General features: G+C 35.2%; 1 protein-coding gene across 1 annotated transcript in view; it reads left to right on the top strand.

Moving 5' to 3' along the window:
• Positions 1 to 208: 208 nt before the first annotated feature.
• The window catches only part of CNTN1 (contactin 1), a 272,757-nt gene continuing 251,301 nt past the window's right edge, over positions 209 to 21,664 (top strand). The window contains exon 1 of the mRNA XM_020975799.2: positions 209 to 502. The gene's annotated coding sequence lies outside the window, so the exon portion shown is untranslated. The remainder of the gene's footprint in view (positions 503 to 21,664) is intronic.

The raw sequence follows: 21,664 nt of genomic DNA, 5'->3' as shown, positions 1-21,664 counted from the left end.
TCATATAGCTCAGATATTCTCTGCAGAGGAAATTGAAGATGGTGGTTCTGACTAGCCCCTCCCTCCTACCTGGGGATTCAGATAACAAGCCTTCACGGCAGATTTCCTTTTCCTTCTAGAATTCATGGATTCAGTGGCGCCAGTGGCATCAGGAAATGGATTTCGGAGAGGGGACTGCAGGGTCTTGGGCATTTTCCCTACTTCTCCGCCCATATAAATCCCAGTCACGGATTCGAGTGATATCTTCCACGTCCAATCAGAGGGAGCGGCTTCTCCCTGGCCACCGCCCTGCTCGCCCTGCGGTCCCCAATAACTGCTCGGAAAGGTCGGGTTTATGCAGTTAAGTAGCTAGCGAAGGATCGCCCAAAGGCGATCGCACAGAGGGAGGGACTGGGGTGAGGTTTGATGTGGAGGATGCTCTCTTCTAGGGGTTTTCGGAGGAAGTGAAAAACCTGTAGGCTATAATCCCAGCTGTGCTGCAGAAAGGACGCCGAAGGGGAAGGTAAGAGTCAAGCATTTTTTTTCTTTCATGCTGATATGCTAAATAATGCGTATTTTCCTGAAATCGTTTCCTTTCCAATCCTCCCTCATTGCCCCTCCCCCCAAATTAATAAAAGAACCTGATTGAGTTGCGTTGTTAGGTTTTGTTGAAAAAAGCCTAAGTATGGATTGTTTGAGAAAGCTGAGAGGAGTAAGGGAGATACTGGAGCATGTGAGAATAAGGACAGAGAAGGGCACTAAGTACCCTCAGGAGACGGTAATAAACCTGAAGCCCTGTACTGAGTCAACTTTCTTTTCAGATGCAGCAGCATCAGATGCCTGTGATTTGTCTGGCAAATCGATGCTTTTCTGAGTTGGAGAGGAACGGGTATTAGCCGAAGTGTCAGTACAGGGACACAGCTGGTCATCTTCAATATGTCAAATTTCCTCTCCTCTTTACTCTCTTTTCCAAAATGAAAGATGATTTCCCTAGAGGAAGGAGGAGACACAGAAAAAGAGGTTCCCCACCCATTGACACTTCTTTTCCTAAATTAAGCTGTTTGCTGGAAAAATTGGGTGTGGTACTAGGGTCCAGAGCTTGTTTCTTCCCCAGACACGCACTGCAATTCAGCCTCATTTAGATTTTTTTTTAAAAACGTGTGCATTAACTAAATAGGTATTTCTGAGCAATCACACCGTTATTCAGAAAAGGCTGGTTCTCAGGTGTTTGCAGCAGACAGCAGGGAGGAGGGAGCAGATGGATCATCTTACTGCTACCCTTTTCCTCCTCTGTTACTGCCCATTAGGAGCCCACTTTCAACAGGGTTCTAAGACAGAAGTGTTTGACCATAGGGATTCCGGAAGAGTAAAGCAATCATGGTTTGGTGGGCAAAGAGGCCTTTGGCAGACTCTCAGATGACTACATCTGGGTTATACAGATGGGCCCTGTGGCCATTACTGTTGGTATCAGATTGCTTCAAGCTGTAGGCACCACTGATGTTGCAGGGAAAACATACTCTTGAGTCATTCTCCAGGGATTTATGACACCCAGTTCTGAGAGTTCTTGCACACAATGCTTGGGAGGGGTGGGAGTGGGGAGAATAAACCCAATATCCTCTTTTCCATTTATTGGACCGAAATCTAGTGTTTGCCTAGATGCAAATGCATACACAGCACAGAGCTGTGGATCTCACACATGCCCCAGTTCAATCCTTGGTAAAAGGGCCTTCTGAAACAATCTGAAAGTATACAGGGGAGAGGCAGATCAAATTTTGCATAAGGAAAACTAGAAAAGATGGATTAATGGCATGGTGTCTGATGAAATCCTGACTGGAATGAAAATAAGCAATTCAACAATATACAATAGGACTAGCTAGTATCTTCAAATAACATATTTAAGCACACTTTTCCAGAAATTATCTAATATTTATTTTTCATTTCTGTTTTTAAGTGTCACAACACATGTCTAGAAATGATTATTACTTGTAAAAGAATTTATCATATTGCAAAAATGCTGTATTAACAGTTTTGGGACAAAGATGATTTTTAGGATTCTTAGTGGCACTATTAACTTTTAAAATAATCTTAGAAATGTTGAGGGTCCCGGAATGGGAGAGCTGCCTTCCTTCGCCCAGGGTCCAGGGTGGGAGGGGGACCAGGTACCAACTAGAGGGGAAGACCGTCTATATTATTTGCTTGTGTATAGAGTGTTTAAAGGTGTTCTATTGAAAGCTTCATATCCTATCCCTAAGAAACTCAATGTATATTTTATTCTCAAATATATTCATAATCTCCCAATTTTCTGGAATTTTCTAACTTATTATTCCCCATCTTTTACAGTAGAAGCTCAGAGAAGACAAATGATTTGTCATGTGTTTCACAAAAATTGATAGGAAAAGACCATACTCCTAATGTGACATTTTGATTTTTCACTATCTTGGTCAGTGGTGATTAGGTTAGGTCCCAAAATTTTATGTGGTTGCTGATATCAATTTGGTGCCAATACCATTGTACTATTAGAACCAATTATTCATACTTGGCTATATCTATTCTTATTAAATCATAAATGTTTATGAGGAAAAAACTTGTTTTTAATGTTACTATTTACTATGTTTCTTATTCTTTCTTACCCATGAATGACCTTAGCCTCACACTATTAAGGTCAAGGACACCAGGAAAATTTTTCTGTTGATTTCTTCCCAATCTCTACATCTCTACCCAGGACTCTACTATTTCATGTTTCCTAGATGATTTTTATCACAACCACAAGGGCAGAGAAATTGACCTATAAAACAGTAACAGTCCTATAGCTAGCTTTTAAAGACAGAGCTTGCCCAGGCTTCTAGATCAAAGTTTCTAAACTTTACCTCATATTATAAGATTTAATAATCTTTTACATGCACTACATATCTCTCCCTTGCCCTTTAGTTGGCTGATAATCTTCAGAGATTATATGATGACATGTAGTCATATAGCATAAGTATAAAATAGTAGTGTTGAGGTGGGCCTTTGTTTCAGGGAAAAGCTTGGTATCATTGTACAATGTCCAAAATGCAAAACAATCTACCCTCTCTTTCTCTTTAACTATGGTTCCTGAAAACTATTTTTCTGTAACATTTGTCCAAATTATATGTACTTACGGACCAGATCAGTGAACATCATAATCTAAACAATAGGCATCCATTTGTTTTTTCCTGTGTAGATTAGGTTGAAATCTTTGGTTGTAAATTTCATTTAGTAGGGTTTATAATGTTCCAGGGCTTAATGCAATATTCACAATGGCATCTGCTAACAAAATAATCAGCAGGAACTCAACATCCATTGGAAATCCTTTTTGGTCTCAGCATTGGACATTCTTGGTGGCAGTGGCAGATAACCTCTGATAATCATCAGTCTCTCTGCTTGATGTCTCATTTAATATTACTAATAAGAGTATTGAACAAAGGTTTTTATATTATGATTTTTTTTTATCAAGGAATATTGTATAATGTTAACATCTGCATGGGAGGCATCTTGTTGGAGAAGAGCCTTTAAGGCTACATTTTGCTCTACAGAATCAAATGCTTTTTATGGTCAACAAACAATAAATACAATGGAACCTTGCATCCTCTGCACTCAATTGTGTGACCATAAAACTTCTATGATTATGTGTGTAAATACATTCTTGTTCTCTTCTTATGTTTTCAATAAGAATGTTCTTTATCTAAATGAAAATAATTCTCATACAGATTTTGTGGAGGTGAGAAAAATAGACATATCATTGGTAGTGATTAATGAACCTTTGTTAACATTTTTTGGTGTGGTGATAACATCCATGACTTTTTTTTTACTCTTTTAATACTTCCTTTGATTAAAATATAATTAGAATCTATCTACTAACCAATGTTAACAATCATTTATTAAACACCAGCCAGGTTCCAGGCCCTATGCTAGGCACTAGGAATAAAAACACAAAGAATGAAAAAAAATTGTACTCTCAAGAAGCTTACATTCTCTCAGGAGAGACATGTATCAGTATATGGATAATAAATACAAGGTAGCTAAGGGGCAAAGACACTAGGAGTTGGGGGGAATCAGGAAAGGCTTCATGGAGAAGGTTGTACTTGATTTGACAAAGAGGTGGGAGACTAAAGGGACACATTTGGATATGCATTTTTAGGTATGATCAATATATGTGGCTTTTTCTTTCTTCACTATGCTTATTTGTTACAAGAGAGGATTTAAAAAATTTGGGTGGCTCAGGAATTGAAAAGGAAAGAGACAGAATAACAGTAGGAATGCAAAAAATGAAAAGAAAAAAGAGGTTCATCTTATTTAAAAATGCACAGAAGAAAACAAAGAGGTTCAAAGGAGACATAGACACATAGAAATCTTTGAAATTAATAAAGTAACATGTTGAATTAATTATATTATTAATGATAAAATGCAAGCAATAAGGATTTGTGGTTTCTTCTACAATCCTATTTTTGTCTTCACTGTATATGGAAATGCTCGTGTTTGATAATTTTTGTCAAGTACAGAGTAAGAAAAAAAGATACAGTTTTTTAAAAGAAAAGAAAAAAATTGTGGTACTTGAGCTTCATCTTGAAGGAAGAGAGGGATTCTGAGGTGCATAGGAGAGAGTGAATTCCAGGAATAGGTATGGCCATTGCAAAAGCACCTAGTTGAGAGATGAAGTATAGTTTATGAGGAACAGGGAGAAGGCCAGTTTGCTCGTGTCCCAAAGTGGGGGAAGGAGAATAATATATAATTAAGATAGAAAGAAAGACAAAGGCCAGGTCATGAATGACTTTGAAAGCTAAACAAAAGTTTATATTTTGTGCTTAGTGGCAATAGGGAGCCACTGGAGTTTATTGAGTATGGGATTGACATGATCAGATTGGTGCTTAAGAAAATCATTTGAGCAACTTTGTGGAGAAGAATCTGTAGTGGGGAGAGGCATTAGGCAGAGAAACCAATTAGGTAGCCATTGCAATAGTCTAGACAAGAGGTGATGATGTCCTGAACTAAAATGGTAAGTTGTGGGAGTTGAGAGGAGAGGTCAGTTGTGGGAGATATTGTAGAAGTAGAGATGGCAAGATTTGTCATCTGATTGAAAGACTAAAAGAATTGTGGTACCTTTGATGAAATTGTCAATAAACTTTTATTAAATACCTATTATATGCCAAACACTGTACTAAGTACTAGGGTTACAAAGAAAGTAAAAAAGACAATCCCTTCACTAATGGACATCACAGTCTAATGGGGAAGACAACATGCAAATACCTCTGTGCAAACAAGCTAAATACAGGATAAATTGGAAATATTAAACAGGTTTAGAAGAGGGTAAATTGGGGGAAAAATATGGAACATTCCAAAACAGAAGTTTTGGAAATTTTCAATTTGAGATGTAGGTGGTAAAGCTCATGGAGAAACTGGGTTTTGTGTGTGTGTGTGTGTGTGTGTGTGTGTGTGTGTGTAGACACACATATGTATGTATGTATGTATATGTATGTATCAAGCATACAGATAGTAATTCATGCCTAAGAAGGTGAGAGGATCACCAAGAGAGATCATGCAGAGAGAGAAAGAGATCCCAGGATAGATTCTTATTGAATACCAGTAAGGGATCATGATATGGATGATGATCTAGGCAAGGAGTGGGGAACCTGCAGCCTCAATGTGGCCTGGAGGCCACAGGTTTTCCACCCCCTGATCTAACCAAAGAGCACAAGTCAGATAGAAAGATAATGAAAATGAAAATCCAAAGAAGAGAGAATCCAGAAGAAAGGGGTGGTCAACAGTGGCAATGCATCAGAAAGGCCAGAAAGCATGAGAACTAAGAAAAGATCATCAGATCTGGGGATTAAGATCTGGTAACTTTGAAGAGAGAACAGATTTAAGTGGGTAAAGCAAGAAAGCAAGATTGCAAGCTGTTAAGGAGAAAATAGAGTCAATCAGAGTCAGAGAGGAGGGATATAACTTAAGGGGCCAGGATTAATTGTCTTTTAGGTAGTAGGTACTGTGCTAGGTGTTGGGAATACAAAGGCAGAAGACAAAATAGCCTTTGCCCTCAAGGATCTTATCAGGGGAAACAATATACAATCCATTAAAAGTAATCTCATCTGAGTGGATCAGGAAGGGCTCTATAGGAGAAGTAGGTGGTACTAGAGATTTGAAGTGAGCTATGATTCTGACAGATGGAGGTATCCATTCCAGGCATGGGAGACAGCTTGTGTTACCTTCAACATGGATCAGTTGTGCAAGCTTGGTCATGTTTAGCTGTTCTTTCTGTCTTTGTTTTATTTGTATTCTTTCCACTTTGTCATGCAGCACATGAGGAACTATGTTGTACAAGAATGTATACATACAAGAATGGTGGTGATTCTGTTGCTGTTGATGAAGAAGAAATTAGTGTGTTTTAGAAATATGAACAGATTATTTTCAAATTAAATTTATTTATTTATTTTTAATTTTCAACATTCACTTTTATAAGATTTTGAGTTCTAAATTTTTGCACTTCCCTCCTCTTGCCTCTCCCCAAGATGGTGTACAATCTGATATAGGCTATACATGTAAACATATTTCCATATTAGTCATGTTGTGAAAGAAGAATCATTTTTTTTCTATTTTTAAAAATCTTTTCGTGGTCCTCTTCCTAAATTCGTCCTTGTGTACAAAGGATATGGCTTGATTCTGATCTTATGCTCTTTTATTAACTCTTTTTTTTAACTCCATTTCATCTCAGTTTTCTTTGAGCTGAACTTGCTTATAATATTTCACCTTACCTTCACTTAGGAATGCCTCTCTGACTGAAGTTTTTCAAATTAGTTTTCATTCTAAACTGTTTTGTCAAGGAGATAAAATGGTTGCTTGCTGAGGCATTTCTAGGTTCTTTTGGTCTCTGTGTTTTTGGCAATTGCTTTATATCAGTTAAATGTCTAAAGAATGAACTGCATATGGTTAAGACCAGGGGTGGGGAACCTGAGGCCTGGAGGCTGCATGTGGCCTTCTAGGTCTTTGGGTGCACCCTTTTGACTGAGTCCAACTTTCCTTCTTTTTCTTTTTTTTTCTTTTTCTTTTTGCTTTTTGGTGTGGCAATCAGGGTTAAGTGATTTGTCCAGGGTTACACGGCTAGTAAGTGTCAAATGTCTGAGGCCGAGTTTGAACTCAGGTCCTCCTGACTTCAAGGCCAGTGCTCTATCCACTGTGCCACCTAGTTGCCCCTACTGAGTCTAAGTTTTATAGAACAAATCCTTTTTTTGAGGGAATTTGTTCTTTGAAGTTTGGATTCAGTCAAAGGGCTGCACTTGAAGACGAAGAGGGACACATATGACCTCAAGGCTGCAGGTTCCCTACCTCTGATTAAGGAAAAAATCCAAAAAAGTTCTAGGCTAATTTTTTATTTGGTCCTAGAGGTAGACTGGGTTCTTGAAATCTTATGTCAATAGAACTCAAGACTTGGTGATCCCTTTAGTGTATGGATTTTACTAGATGCCTGCTGAGATTCTTTCCAGCTCTCAGATCCTGTAAAGTGAGTTAAAACTCATTGCGTTGAATTTTAATTTTTGGACTGGACCTGTGAATTAATTGATGTAGAGAGTTTACCTCGGGCACTGAGAGGTTAAATAACTTGCTAAGGGTCACACATCTAGTATCTGTCAGAAGTAGCCCTTGAACTGAGGTTTACTGGATTCTGAGGCCAACTCATTACCAGGCAATATACTATACTGTACACTTTGAAAACATATATATACATATATGTCACTATATCATGTGTATAGAAAGATGGAGTGCTGGGTATCTGAGTAATAGGATTTTAGAGTAGAAATGAACCTTGGCAATTGCCAAGTAAAAACAAACAAAATATAGAAATGAACCTAGTCAAAAACTCTAATTTTATTAATGAGAACACTGAGATCAAGAGAGACCTTAATGTCAGAATAGGCATTTTGTTATGCTACTACTTAGTTATATTTTCAGTTTTCTTTTATAATAATTCATATTTGTCAACTGCCAAATTTCTTTCAGGCTTGACCTAATTTTTTCTGTGCTTCTCACTTAGCAACATAGCTAATTTGCTTCCAAAAAGTTAACCCTTTACTTCTCAAACCTTTTGAGGACTAGCTTATCTAAGTATGGAAAGGGTTATCCCCATTATATTATGTGTTTAATATATTATAACCCATAAGCTAACATGATATTTTGAAAATTAACTCTTTTTTCTTTTAATATTATCAGAAAGTCAAGGATTAGATTTTGAGAATACTAGGAGTAAATAGGAATGTGATGAAATGTAAGCAAAAGAGGTTTGAACAAGAATCATTTTCTTTGAGTCAAGTTGTAAAGGAAAATGTGTTCAACTTATGTGTATGACTGTATATTGAAAAGCCTATGAGTCCACATAAAAGCATTAGCATTAATCAGTAGACATTTATTAAGCAATTATTATGTATAAAACACTGTAGAAAATAAAACTACTATCCATAATCTTTTTCATATTTAGTTCTGTAAGTATGATGTATACATATGAAAAAATAGTTCACAATTTAGAAACTGATGTCAAATGAATGTACAATTAGTGATAAAAGCGTTTAATTAGTGATGTGGCATCTTCAAGAAGGTAAAATTACTTCCACACTAAAGTGAAAAGTTGGAAAGGAATATTAAAGTTTCACAGAAGTATTAAGCTTTGAGAGGGACCTTAAAAGATAGAATTTGGGTTGGCAGAGAAGAATTGGGAAGATAATGCAGGAGGAATAGCATGAACAAAGACATAGAGGCAGATACATGTATTTAGAGCATAGTAAGATCAATTTAAATAGAGGGGAAGGGTCATATATGGAAGAAGTGCTAGTCTAACTCATTTGAACTTTATTTTGTAGGAAATGATGAGCCATTATACGATGTAATTTAATGAAAGAAGTGTTTTAGGATGATTGATTCAGTGCTGTACATAAAAACTGGAAATACTAGCATCAGGGAGACCAATAAGAAAGCAATCACAGAGATAAAGATGGGAAAGAAAAGGGAAATAATTATCTTGAAAAAACAAACCTTGGTCAAATCCTAAGTCAAGCAGTATATGCTAGTCACTGTGCAAAGTGCTGGGAATATAAATAAAATCAAGATAACAGTTCTTTCCTTTAAGAAACTTTCATTCTAATGGGGGTGGGGTAGGGAGGTAATACATAAAAGGAAGCTGAAAAGCTTTGGTGTAGGGGGAGAGCAGAGAGATATAAGGACATGGTGGAGAAAGTGAGAGTCAGGAGTGCATCCTGTAAAGGAAGTAAAATGGGGCTGACCTGGTCACTTTCCTTTAATTGAATGTTCTAGGATGAACCAGTCAGTCAAAGGAAGGGGCCTCAGGAGTAGTGAACTTCCAGGTTGAGAAGGATGCTGTGGTAGGGTGGAAAAGGTTTGGAGAGTCAGGAGTGGAGTGGTTGTAGCCCATAAGAAGATTATAATATTGGTAAAGAGATAAAATACAACTCAAGAGCACTTAAGGTAACATCCCTTTCCTTTTGTAATCAATTCCTACATAACCTTCAAAGGTCAAATCAAATGTTAGACCTCCATGAAGTCACCCCATTCCTACATATTAGTCAATAATATTCTTCTTTGGACACCACATAGCACTTTAGTTTAGACCTCTCATGTTATTTTATGTGTGTGTATAACACAAACCTCCTATTAGATATATGTATATATGTTTTATATATATATATAAACATATACATGTATATATAGATTGTATACATATATGTATGCATGTGTATATACATACATACACACACATGAGCACACACACATACATATATACATATATATGTGTATACATACATACATACATACATACATACATACATACATACACATACATGTGTGTGTGTGTGTGTGTGTGTGTGGTATGTATGTATATAACTTCCTACTAGATGAAAACTCTATGAGGGCACAAATCATGCTTTATTTAAACCATGTATGTCTCCCAAGATGTAGCATATTACTGTGTACACAGGAGGCATTTATTAAATGTTGATTTCAGTGTATTTCCTTAAGTACATTTCCCAATGTATATCAAGTACGTTCCATTAAATAAGGCATGTTTCACTTTGAGGCTGACTGGCTTGAGTGAAAAAGTGAAGAGATGACCTCTGAAAACAGATTAGCCATGCTGCTAAGTCAGAAGCATAGGGCAAAATGAGATCAGGCTTGAAAGAAGTTAGGCAATTGCCAAGTGAAAACAAACAAAAAAACCCAAAACTGAAATCTGTAAGATGAGGGGAAAGTTGAGGACCCCACTGGTATAGTTTTAGTGACTATTTCTTCCTGAAACTCATTTAACTTTTCTTTTAAGTATTTGGATGTCATACTGTTTGATGCATTTATGTTTAGTATTGATAATACTTCATTGTCTATGGTACCTTTTTATATTTAATTTTAATTTTAGTTTTTCTCAATGACATGTAAAAAATAAATTTAAGATTTTTTAAAAAAGTTTTGAGTTCCACATTTTCTCTCCCTTTTCTGTCCTATTCCCTACTTGAAAAGGCAAGAAAATTCATATAGATTATATATTTTCAGTCATGCAAAACATTACCTTATTAGCTATGTTGCAAAAGAAAACAAAGACTAATAGATAATAATAATAATAGTAATGATAATAGTAAAGAAAATAAAAAAGTTGTCACTTCATTCAGACTCCATCAGTTCTTTCTCTGGAGGTGGATAGCATTTTTGTCATGAGTCTTTCAGAATTGTCTTAGATCTTTGCATTGCTGAGAATAGATAAGTCATTCTTAATTGATCATTGAACAGTATTGCTGTTATTGTATATGGTGCTCTCTTGGTTCTGCTCATTTTGTTCTTCATTATTTTGTGTAGGTCTATCCATATTTATCTAAGATCATCAAGGTCATCATTTCTTATAGCACAATAGTATTCCATCACAATCATGTACCACAACTTGTTCAGCCATTCCCCAATTGATGGGCATCTCTTCAATTCCAGTTCTTTGCCACCACAAATATTTTTGAATATATAGGTTGTTTTCTTTTTCTTTTTAATGTTTTTGGGATGCAGACCTTACAGGGGTATTGCTGGATCAAAAGGTATGCACAGTTTTATAGCTCTTTGGGCATAGCTCCAAATGTTCTCCAGAATGGTTGGATCAGTTTACAACTGTACCAATAATGCATTAGTATTCTAATTTTCCCACATCCCTTCTGACATATTTTCCTTCCCTTTTCTGTCACATTAGCCAATTTGATAGATATGAGCAACCTCACACATATCAAACATTAAATATTAACATATTTTATTTTATTATATATTATTTTATTTTAATGAAATTTTTAAAATTTTAAAATAAAAAAATTAAAACAACCTCCAAGTTGTTTTAATTTGTGTTTCTATAATCACCAGTAATTAAGGACATTTTTTCATGACTACAGATAGCTTTAATTTCTTCAAACACTATCTGTTCGTACCCTTTGACTTTTGTCAATTGAGGAATGGTTCTTATTTTATAATTTTGATTCAATTCTCTATATATTTGAGAAGTGAGGCCTTTATCAGAGAAACTTGTAAAATTTCCCACCATTTCCTGATTTCCTTCTATCTTGGCTATCTATGGTACCTTTTAGCAAATGTAGTTTCCTTACTCATCTTTTTAAATTAGATCTGTTTTTGCTTTTGCTTTGTTTGAGATTATGATTGTTACCCTCCCTCCCCTTTTTTAAAATCTACTGAAGCATAATAGATTCTATTCTAGCTCCTTATTTTCACTTTTTGTCTCTCTGTTTCAAGTGTGTTTCTTGTAAACAACATATTGTTGGATTCTGGTTTTTAATCCATTCTATCTGCTTTTGTTTTATGGGTGAGTTCATCTCATTCATATTTACAGTTGTGATTACTGTGTATTTCCCTCCATTTTATTTCCCCCTGCTGCATTTATCCTTCTCTCTCTCTCTCTCTCTCTGCCTCTTTCTCCTCTCCCTCTGTCATCTCTCTCCTTTTATCCTATCCCTTCTCAAAATTTTGTTTTGCTTCTGACCACCATCTCACCAATCCACCCTTCTTCTTATCACTTTCTTCTCTGAGTCCTCTCCTGTCCTACTTCTCTGTAGGGCAAGAGAGATTTCTATACCCAATTGAATGTGTATGTTATTCCCTGTTTGAGCTATTTCCAATGAGATTAAGGTTCAAATGTTACTTGCTACCCTCATTTTCCCCTCCATTGTAAAAAACTCTTCCTTTCATGCTTCTTTTATATGAGATAATTTATGCCTTTCTGCTACTCTCCCTCTTCTTCCAGTACATACATCTTTTTCACTCCTTAATTTTATTTTTTGAAATTATCCCATCATAGTCAACTCACACGTTTCCTCCATGTCCTCTGTCTCTGTCCTTACTGTCCTAATAATGATAAAGTTCTTAGGAGTTACAAGTATTATCTTCCCATATACCAATGTAAGCATTTTAATCTTAGTGAATCCCTTACGATTTCTCTTTCTTGTTGACTTTTTAATGCTTCTCTTGATTCTTATATTTGAAAGTCAAATTTTTATATTCTGCTCTGTCTTTTCATCAGCAATGCTTGAAAGTTCTCTATTTCATTGAATATCCATTTTTTCTCCCTTAAAGATTGTGCTCAGTTTTGCTGGGTAGATAATCTTGATTTTAATCTTAATTTCCTTGCCTTATAGAATATCACATTTCAAGCCCTCTGATCCTTTAACATAGAAGCTACTAAATCTTGCATTATCCTGACTCCACGATATTTGAATTGCTTAAAAATGCTTGCAGTATTTTCTCCTGGACCTGGGAACTCTGAAATTTGATTACAATATTCCTGAGAGTTTTCATTTTGGGATCTCTTTTAGGAGGTAATTGGTAGATTCTTTGAATTTTGATTTTACCTGCTAGTTCTAGGATATCAGGGTACTTTTCTTTGATAATTTCTTGAAATGTGATTTCTAAGCTCTTTTTTTTTTGATCATGGCTTTCAGGTAGTTCAATAATTCTCAAATTAACTCTGCTCAATATATTTTTCAGGTTGGTTGTCTTTCTAATGAGATATTTTATATTTTTTCTTCCATTTTACATTGTTTTGACTTTGTTTTGTTGTTTATTGATTTCTCATGGAGTCATTAGCTTCCACTTGCCCAATTCTAATTATTAAGGAATTATTTTTTTCAGTGAGCTTTTGTACCTCCTTTTTCATCTGGACAATTCTACTTTTTAAGGGATTCTTTGCTTCAATTAATTTTTGTATGTCTTTTTCCATTTGGCCAATTCTGTTTTGTAAGGTGTTATTTTCTTCAAGATTTTTTTGTGCCTTCTTTACCAAGCTGAATTTCTTGTATCACTCTCATTTCTTTTCCCATTTTTTCCTCTACCTCTCTTATTTTATTTTAAAATCCTTTTTGAGCTCTTCCAGGAGTCCTTGTTAGGTTTGTATTGAATTCACATATTTCTTTAAGGCTTTATTTGTAGATGCTTTGACATTGTTATGTTCTTTTGGATTTGTGTCTTGATCTTTCCTGTCATCATAATAACTTGTTATGATCAGGTCCTTTTTTTTCCCCTTTTTTCTCATTTTCCCAGCCTATTTCTCAACTTTTAACTTTATGTTAAAATTGTTCTCTGCTAGGGTGATAGTGGACTGTCCCAAACTTTGGGTCTTTCTTGCTTCTGTTTTCAGAGCTAGCTCTGGGGGGTCTGTAGGTTTTTGGCTCTTCTAAGGCGGGATGATCTAAGGTGAGGTGTGATTACTGTTCTCATGACTTGTGCTCTGGTTTGTGCATGACCATAAGCATTTTTTCTCTGCTCTGGAACTATGACCAGGGTTCCTATACCACTGAGGCCATGGGCACTAGTGGGCTAGAGCTCCTTTTATTTCTGGGACTGCTCCAGAACTGTGTATGGGTAATGCAACAAGGTCCTGCACCCAGTGCTAAGAAAGGATCTCAATAATCTCCTCCTGACTAGTTGTCTGATCCCCTTACCATCTGTGGGTTGAGAGCTCCCAAAGCCGCTGCTGCTATCACTGATGAACTACTTCCAAGGCATACTGCTGATGCTCTGGCATGGCCTACACACTGGGTGGTCTGTGCTGGGCTCTAGGTCCAACCATCATCCTCTGAGAAGACCTATCCTGCCAACCTCCTAAATTGTCTTGTGCTGGAAAATTATTTAACTTTGCCCTTTTGTTGGTTCTACCACTCCAGAAATCAGTTTGAGGCATTATTTTAAAATTGGAGGGGCATTTGGGAGAATTCAGTTGAGTCTCTGTCTTTGCTTCACCGTCTGTCTCTCCCTTCTATGCATATTCTTGTCGAATGTCATTCCTTCCCCTTTCCTATTGTTGTCTAATTATATGTCATTTTATTAACTGCTGAATGACCAGCTAAGTATTTCATTTTGTTCAAATATTGAATCTAAGTTCTGAGAATTGGCTTAAGTCCATCTCCTTTCAGTTGAAAAATTTTATGATCAAGGTTTCTGATGATCATTGTTTCTAAAATCATGTATTAGTAAGGCTGGTGAAAATTTTGTGCATTAAATAATGTCTTTTGTCAACTGTAAGACAATTATGAAACTGGGAGACATTTAAAAGTCAGATTTACATTTTTAGTAATCAAGGTTTAGCTATACAATTAGGATTTAATTGCATAATATATGATTCAAGAAATTTTTTAGTAGCACAGCAAAGATGCCACATGAGCATTTCTTAATATACTTAATACTTTTTTTCAAGTTATTTTGTTTCATACTGAAAAGAAATGTAAAAATTGAAGTACACATATTAGGATGCTATTACTGAAGTGATTTTTAATTTTTGCTTTAAAGTGACATTTGGTTTGTGTAGGTCTTATTAAACCAGATTCTTCCTCATTGGCATGCAGTATGGGAATAAACTACTTATCAAAGCTACATTAAATCTCTCAGTGTACTCCTTCACCTATCATCTCTATTCAGATGACTCCTGTATATATTTCAGAAGAGATGTCCACGTTTACAGCTTCCTACAGGACACCTCTACCCTCATATCTCATGGGCATTTCAAATTCAACAGATCAAAACTGGATTTATTTTTCTCTCCCTCTCAACTGCTTGTGATTTTCCTTTATTTGGGGGAACTGTAGTTTTACTCTATATCTAATTTTCAAATATTTGAGATTGCCTTTGACTCTTCCTATTCTCTTACCTACTTCTATGTGTTATAGGGTTTATGTCATAAATTAGTGCTGTGACTTGTTATAGGCCTTTTCTGGCTTCACAAATAGAATCATGTGGTTTTGAATGTTTTGGGTTTTGATATTTTATTATAATTTTCCTGATTTTGAACTGTCCTTACATTGCTGGTACAAATATAACATGATCATAGTGAATTAAAAAAAAATTTGTAGTCATGCCTCAAACACTATTATTCTGTATCAACACCTGCTCTTTATTTGGAAATATCTTCAAATAACTAAATATGGCCTTAGTTTTCCAACTGTATTATCAAAACAATCTGAAACCAGCTTTTTTTTTCTGTAGCACCTATCTTTCAGGGTTATTGTGAGGATAAAATGTGATAATGTTTGTAAAGCACTTTGTAAACTTTAAATAAGAAAACTACTATTACTGTATGTATTATCTACAGATATCAATTTCATAGTGAATTTCAATCATAATAATCAATTTCATAGCTTCTCAGATGTCTCTAAGGAGTTATTTTATGCTATACTAATTTGGGTTCTGATTTGTTGTCTGGTGTTTTTTATGGTCAGTATGTGCAATTTTGTCAGGGTAAACTGTCAAGGTAGTACCTCTATGGGTACTCCTTGCACCAATACAGATTACAGTAGATGAATCCTAGACAGTTAGGTGACCTGCCCAATATCACATACTTAGTGAGTTCCAGAGGTGAGATTAGAATCCAGGTCCTCCTGGCTCTAAACTTAGCACTGTGTCCATGATTCCATGCTGCCTATTTATTTATTCATGGTATTTATATTGAGAGAAATTTTTATTATATGCAAAGTGTCAATTTGTCAAAAGTAGAATTTTAATTGCCAGAGCAGAGGACTATTTCCTTTTTCCGTTTTCTATTTTTTCCCTAACTTGTGAAAATACAAAAGGTAATTCTGATAAAATAGTATTTAATTGTCATGGTTACTAAAATATTAGTCTTATTGTCTAGAGCAAACTGCATATGACCTTTCAAAAGGTTATATCATGGGGCAGCTAGAAGGCGCAGTGGATAGAGCACCAGCCCTGAAGTCAGGAGGATCTGAGTTCAAATCTGGCCTCAGACCAAGCACTTAACACTTACTAGCTGTGTGACACTGGGCAAGTCACTTAACCCCAATTGCCTAAAAAAAGAAAAAAAAAGAAAAGGTTATATTATACAATTATATAAAAGATTATATAAAATTCTTTTAAGAAATTTTAGGGGCATTATACATTTAAAAGCAATATAGTATAGCTAGAATACTGCATGTCTCTTACAATTGGTTTAAAAGCATTTTCTCCTAGTGCATGCTAGCTCTTTGGAAATTAGAATATTATTTTTCTGTTTATGCACAACTTATTGCCTTAGAATTTAGGTGTTCTTTGAAATGTTGATTTTTTTTCTTGAACCGAAGGACTAATATTCAGTAAAGTATATTAGAACTTGAATCTATGAGCATTTAGCTATATTTTCTATAATAGTGTTAACAAATTTATGTGCACAATAAAATAAAACCAAATGAAAACACATTAAAAACAATTTTCATCTTTTTTTCTTATTGTTAATGTGATTTTTTATTGTCCAAAACAAGCTGTGGTTTTATTACTTTGAACAACGTGGGAAATTAAATACTATTTTTGTTTGTCATTACCTAGCACTTCCATGAGGGTTTGATGCCCACATGTGTGGTGTTTTGAGGGATTGTATATTCCTTTAAGGGATGTTCCCATTGACAACAGGGAGAAGATGGGCAGGCATTAGCAAAGTGGGTAGACAGTTCTTCTAAGTGTAGGCCCTCACTTACAAGGTATATATATGGAATTTAAGGAATGTTTCTCTTAGAGTAGGAGGGTTAGAGGGTGGGAGATGCATTGGTAGCAGGATCACACTCACTTCCTAGTCTTAACTCACTTTGTTTTTTGAGGATTTATCACTATTGGATTTGGGTATACACACTCACACACACACACACACACACACACACACACACACACACACACACACACACACAAATATTCCCTGTTTATAGAAACTTGTGCTTACCCAGGGGTTAGATATTAGTATACTATCATTATACTTGGGTACTTCCAAATGGAATCAGTGTCTACTCTTCCTTCCTCATCATGCCTTGGTCATTGATGTATTCTGTCCCCTGTCTCACTACAGAGATCAAAACTTCTTTCCAAATTTCTACTTACTACTTTCATAAATGATAGCAGACAAGAATTTAGTGGCTGCTGGATTTTCTTTTATATAAAGGGGAAATAGATTCATAAGAAATAATAATAATGGTATACAATTGGGGATCAAAGCAATAGTGAGGAAACAGCTGTCTGATCAGTAATATGATGAATAAAGTAAACTTCTTCCCTGGAGCTCAGCTCAGTCCCAAAGGGAGAAGATGTCATCTACCAGCTTAAGGGAGATGGGGATTTGAACTTTCTTTTTTTATTTAATCAATTAATTTAAATTAAATTAATTAAATTAATTCAATTCTTCATTTTTAGCAGGCAAATGAGAAAACAAAAAGTGTTTCTGACTACTCTGTACTCTTAACTGGCATACTTGATGAAAGAAAGGATCACTCCTCAGCTTTTTATTTGCATTGTGAATTTGAAAAGGTGACAGGGTAGCAATGGCTATTCACTAAATTTTATTTCCACACTGCATCCCGGGTAGCGGGAATGAGATGGTGAACTGTTCTCGCCTGGCTTCTCTCTCCTGAAATCCTCCAAAACAATACGAAAAAGTCAAATTAAAAAACATCACTAAACTGGCAAATTCTGGGGGAATATGGTATAATATGCTTTTTTCTTCTTTTATTTTTGCTTTTAGGCAATTGGGGTTAAGTGACTTGCCCAGGGTCACACAGCTAGTAAGTGTCAAGTGTTTGGTCTGAGGCTGGATTTGAACTTAGGTCCTCCTGACTTCAGGGCCGGTGCTCTATCCACTGCACCACCTAGCTGCCCCTGCTTTTTTCTTTTAAGGTGTAGGCAGGTATTCTCAATGCAGGTCCTAGTTTTTGATAAGATGTTTCTGACCCAGGGGTTTTTGCACATATTGTTATTTTATCTAATTTGTCACTAGATTTTTTTACTTAAAATGTGATTGTTCTACTCTACTGTTTGGTAAACCCAAAGCTTCCAGCTTCTGGGATAAGAACTCACTATTTGACAAAAACTTCTGGGAAAACTGGAAACTAATATGGCAGAAACTAGGCATAGATCATCATCTCACACTGTACAACAGGATAAGGTCAAAATGGGTGCATGGTTTAGATATAATTAGGAGAGCAAGGAATAATTTACCTGTCAGATCTATGGAGAAAGGAAGAATATTTTTTAATTGTTGTCTTTCTTTTTTTGGTAAATACTATTTTATTTTTTCCAATTACATGTAAAGATAGTTTTCAACATTCATTTTTTATAAGATTTTGAGTTCCAAATTTTTCTCCCTCCATCCTTCCATTTCCCCCTCCCTAAGATGGCAAGCAATCTGAAAAAGAAATAGAACCAAATGGAAAACCATGAAAAAAACCAACAGAAAGTGAAAATAGTATGCTTCAATCTATATTCAGAATCCATACTTCTTTCTCTGACTGTGGATAGCATTTTCCATCGTGAATCTTTTGGAATTGTCTTGGATCATTGTATTGCTGAAAAGAACTAAGTATATCATAGTTAATCATCGCACAGTGTTGCTGTTACGGTGTATAATGTTGTCCTGGTTCTGCTCACTTCACTCAGCATCAGTTCATGTAAATCTTTCCATGTTTCTCTGAATTCTGCCTTCTCATCATTTCTTATAGCACAATCGTATTCCATTACATTAATATACCACAACTTGTTCAGCCATTCTCCAATTGATGGGTATTCCCTCAATTTCCTATTCTTTGCCACAACCACAAAAAGAGCTGCTATGAATATTTTTGTGCGTGTGGATCCATTTCCCTTTTTTATGATTTCTGTGGGATACAGACCTAGTAGTGGTATTCCTGGATGAAAGGGTATGCACAATTTTATCGTCCTTTGTGCATAGTTCCAAATTGCTCTCCAGGCTGGATCAGTTACAGAGAAGGGAAGAATTTATGACCAAACAAGAGACAAAGAGCATTACAAAATGTAAAACAGATAATTTTGATTATATTGAATTCAAAAGTTTTTGCACTAAGAAAACCAATGCAGCCAACATTAGAAGGAAAGCAGAAAGCTGGAAAACAATCTTTACAGCCAGTATTTCTGATAAAGGCCTTGTTTCTCAAATATGTGGAGAACTGAGACAAATTTACAGGAATACATGTCATTCCTCAATTTATAAATGTTCAAAAGATATGAATAGGCAGTTTTCAGATGAAGAAATAAAAGCTATCTATAGTGATATGAAAAAATGCTTTAAATCAATATTCATTACAGAAATACAAATTAAAACAACCCAAGGGGACTACCTCACACCTATCAGATTGGCTAATATGACAGAAAAGGATTTTGATAAATGTTGGAGATGTTGGAAAATTGTGACACTGATGCGCTATTGTGGACTTGTGAACTGATCTAGCCAAAAGACTCATGATGGAAAATGCTATCCACATCCAGAAAAAGAATTATGGAGTCTGAATGTAGATTAAAGCACACTGTTTTCACTTTTTTTTTTCATGGTTTTCCCTTTTATTCTGTTTCTTCTTTCACATGTGGAAATGTTTGACATGATTGTGCATGTATAACCTATATCAAATCATTTGCAGTCTTGGGAAAGGGAGAGGGGAGTGAGGGACTGAGGGAGAAAAATTTGGAGCTCAAAATCTTAAAAATATGAATTTTGAAAACTATATATGTAATTAAAAAAAACATTTACAAAAAAGGTGATTATCTTCATAATATAAGTGCTATCAAATGAAAGTTATTATTACAAAGAGATTAAATGGATTTAATTATGCAGATGAGGCATGACAAAACAATTTGATGTTTTCATTATTGATGAAGACTATTCATTACAGTCTGTGTAAAAATCTTTTGAATCTACTTCTCTGGATCAATAAATATTTATTAAGTATTTACTATATCTTAAGTTCTAAGAACAAAAAGCATAAACAGTTCCTGCCCTCAAGAAGCAAGAATTCTAATGGTAGTGACAACATATATAAATCAGAACATATAAGGTAAATATAGGTATGTTTAGTTATTGGCTAATTATAAATGCATATTCAGTTAATTAATCTTCTTTTGTTAATTTTGTTGGTTAATATATGTTTATAGGGATACGGTTTTCCCCCTGAGGACTCAGAATTTTTGGTATGTTGTTTCATTATCATTATTTTCTTTTGCATATTTATTAATAATTTCTGTTATTTATTTTTGACTTGCTTATTGTTTAGGATTTCATTGTTACACCTCCATTTGGTCTATGTCTCTTTTTTAGTGGGCTCTGTTTGTTACTATTTTTATTGTGTTATGGCTATAAAGGGTTATTTACTATTTGTGCTTTTTTATATTTGTTTGCAATATCTCTGTGCCCTAATACTTATGATCAATTTTGGAAAAAGTTATACATGTCACTGAAACACATTACATATATGTACATACACATATATGTATATGTATAAATGTGTTTTTTTAGCAGTCCCAATTGGAAGATTCTTTAAGTTTCCACAGAAATTTGTTCAGTTCTATATTTTCATTTTTGTTTCAGTTTCTGTTAGACTTACCCCAAATGGGCAAAGGACATTGAACACTTCTGGCTTAATTGCATTAGTCTATGTGTTTTTGTAGTTCAGTTAAATGTGAATTTGTATGCTAAGGCATCTAAGGTGCATGTAAGTTTAATACTGATAATGATTGGTAGTCAATAGTTCCTTTCAACATTAATGTACTTTCCTTATTTATCCCATTTTGTGTTTTTAATATCTGTTTTTGATTGTAACTCATGCTTTTTTGGATCCACCTGATAAAAATTGCTTTTCCTATTTTCCATTTTTCAGTTACTTTCCCCAGCCCCTCACATTTATTATGCATGTCTTTGTTTTTTAAGTGTGTTTCTTATAAGCAACAGATGGTGGTATATGTGAGTATATTGCATGTTATGTATGTCACATAATATGTGGATATATCACATATATCACTCTATTTTCTTCTTCTTTTGGAGTGTACTCTCCCATTTTGTAATTTAGTACTACAAAACAAATAAAACCCAGGAGGGGTGTTGTGAGGTTTATTCTATGATGTTTCAGGACTTTTTCTCCACACTTCTATTTGACTTCTGCTTTCACTTTGTCTTGAATGCATTTAGAAAGAAATGTTATTTTGTGGTTGTCCTTGTTTGCTATATTTGTTTAGCTTCTTGTATTTCTGTTGCCTGGGATGTTTGAGAAGCAAATAATTTCTACAGGTTCTGTTGTCCTAGGAATGTTTTGAATGCCTCTTTTTAATTGAATTTCTATCTTTTTCTTTAATGGTTAAGCTCAGATTTGCAGGGTAGGTCCCCTTGAGC

This window comes from Phascolarctos cinereus, unplaced genomic scaffold (genome assembly GCF_003287225.1).
Source record: "Phascolarctos cinereus isolate Bilbo 61053 unplaced genomic scaffold, phaCin_HiC Scaffold_1;HRSCAF=81, whole genome shotgun sequence".
NCBI lineage: Eukaryota > Metazoa > Chordata > Mammalia > Diprotodontia > Phascolarctidae > Phascolarctos > Phascolarctos cinereus.
Note: the sequence above shows the minus strand (reverse complement) of the source record. Positions and strands in the feature narration are given on the sequence as shown.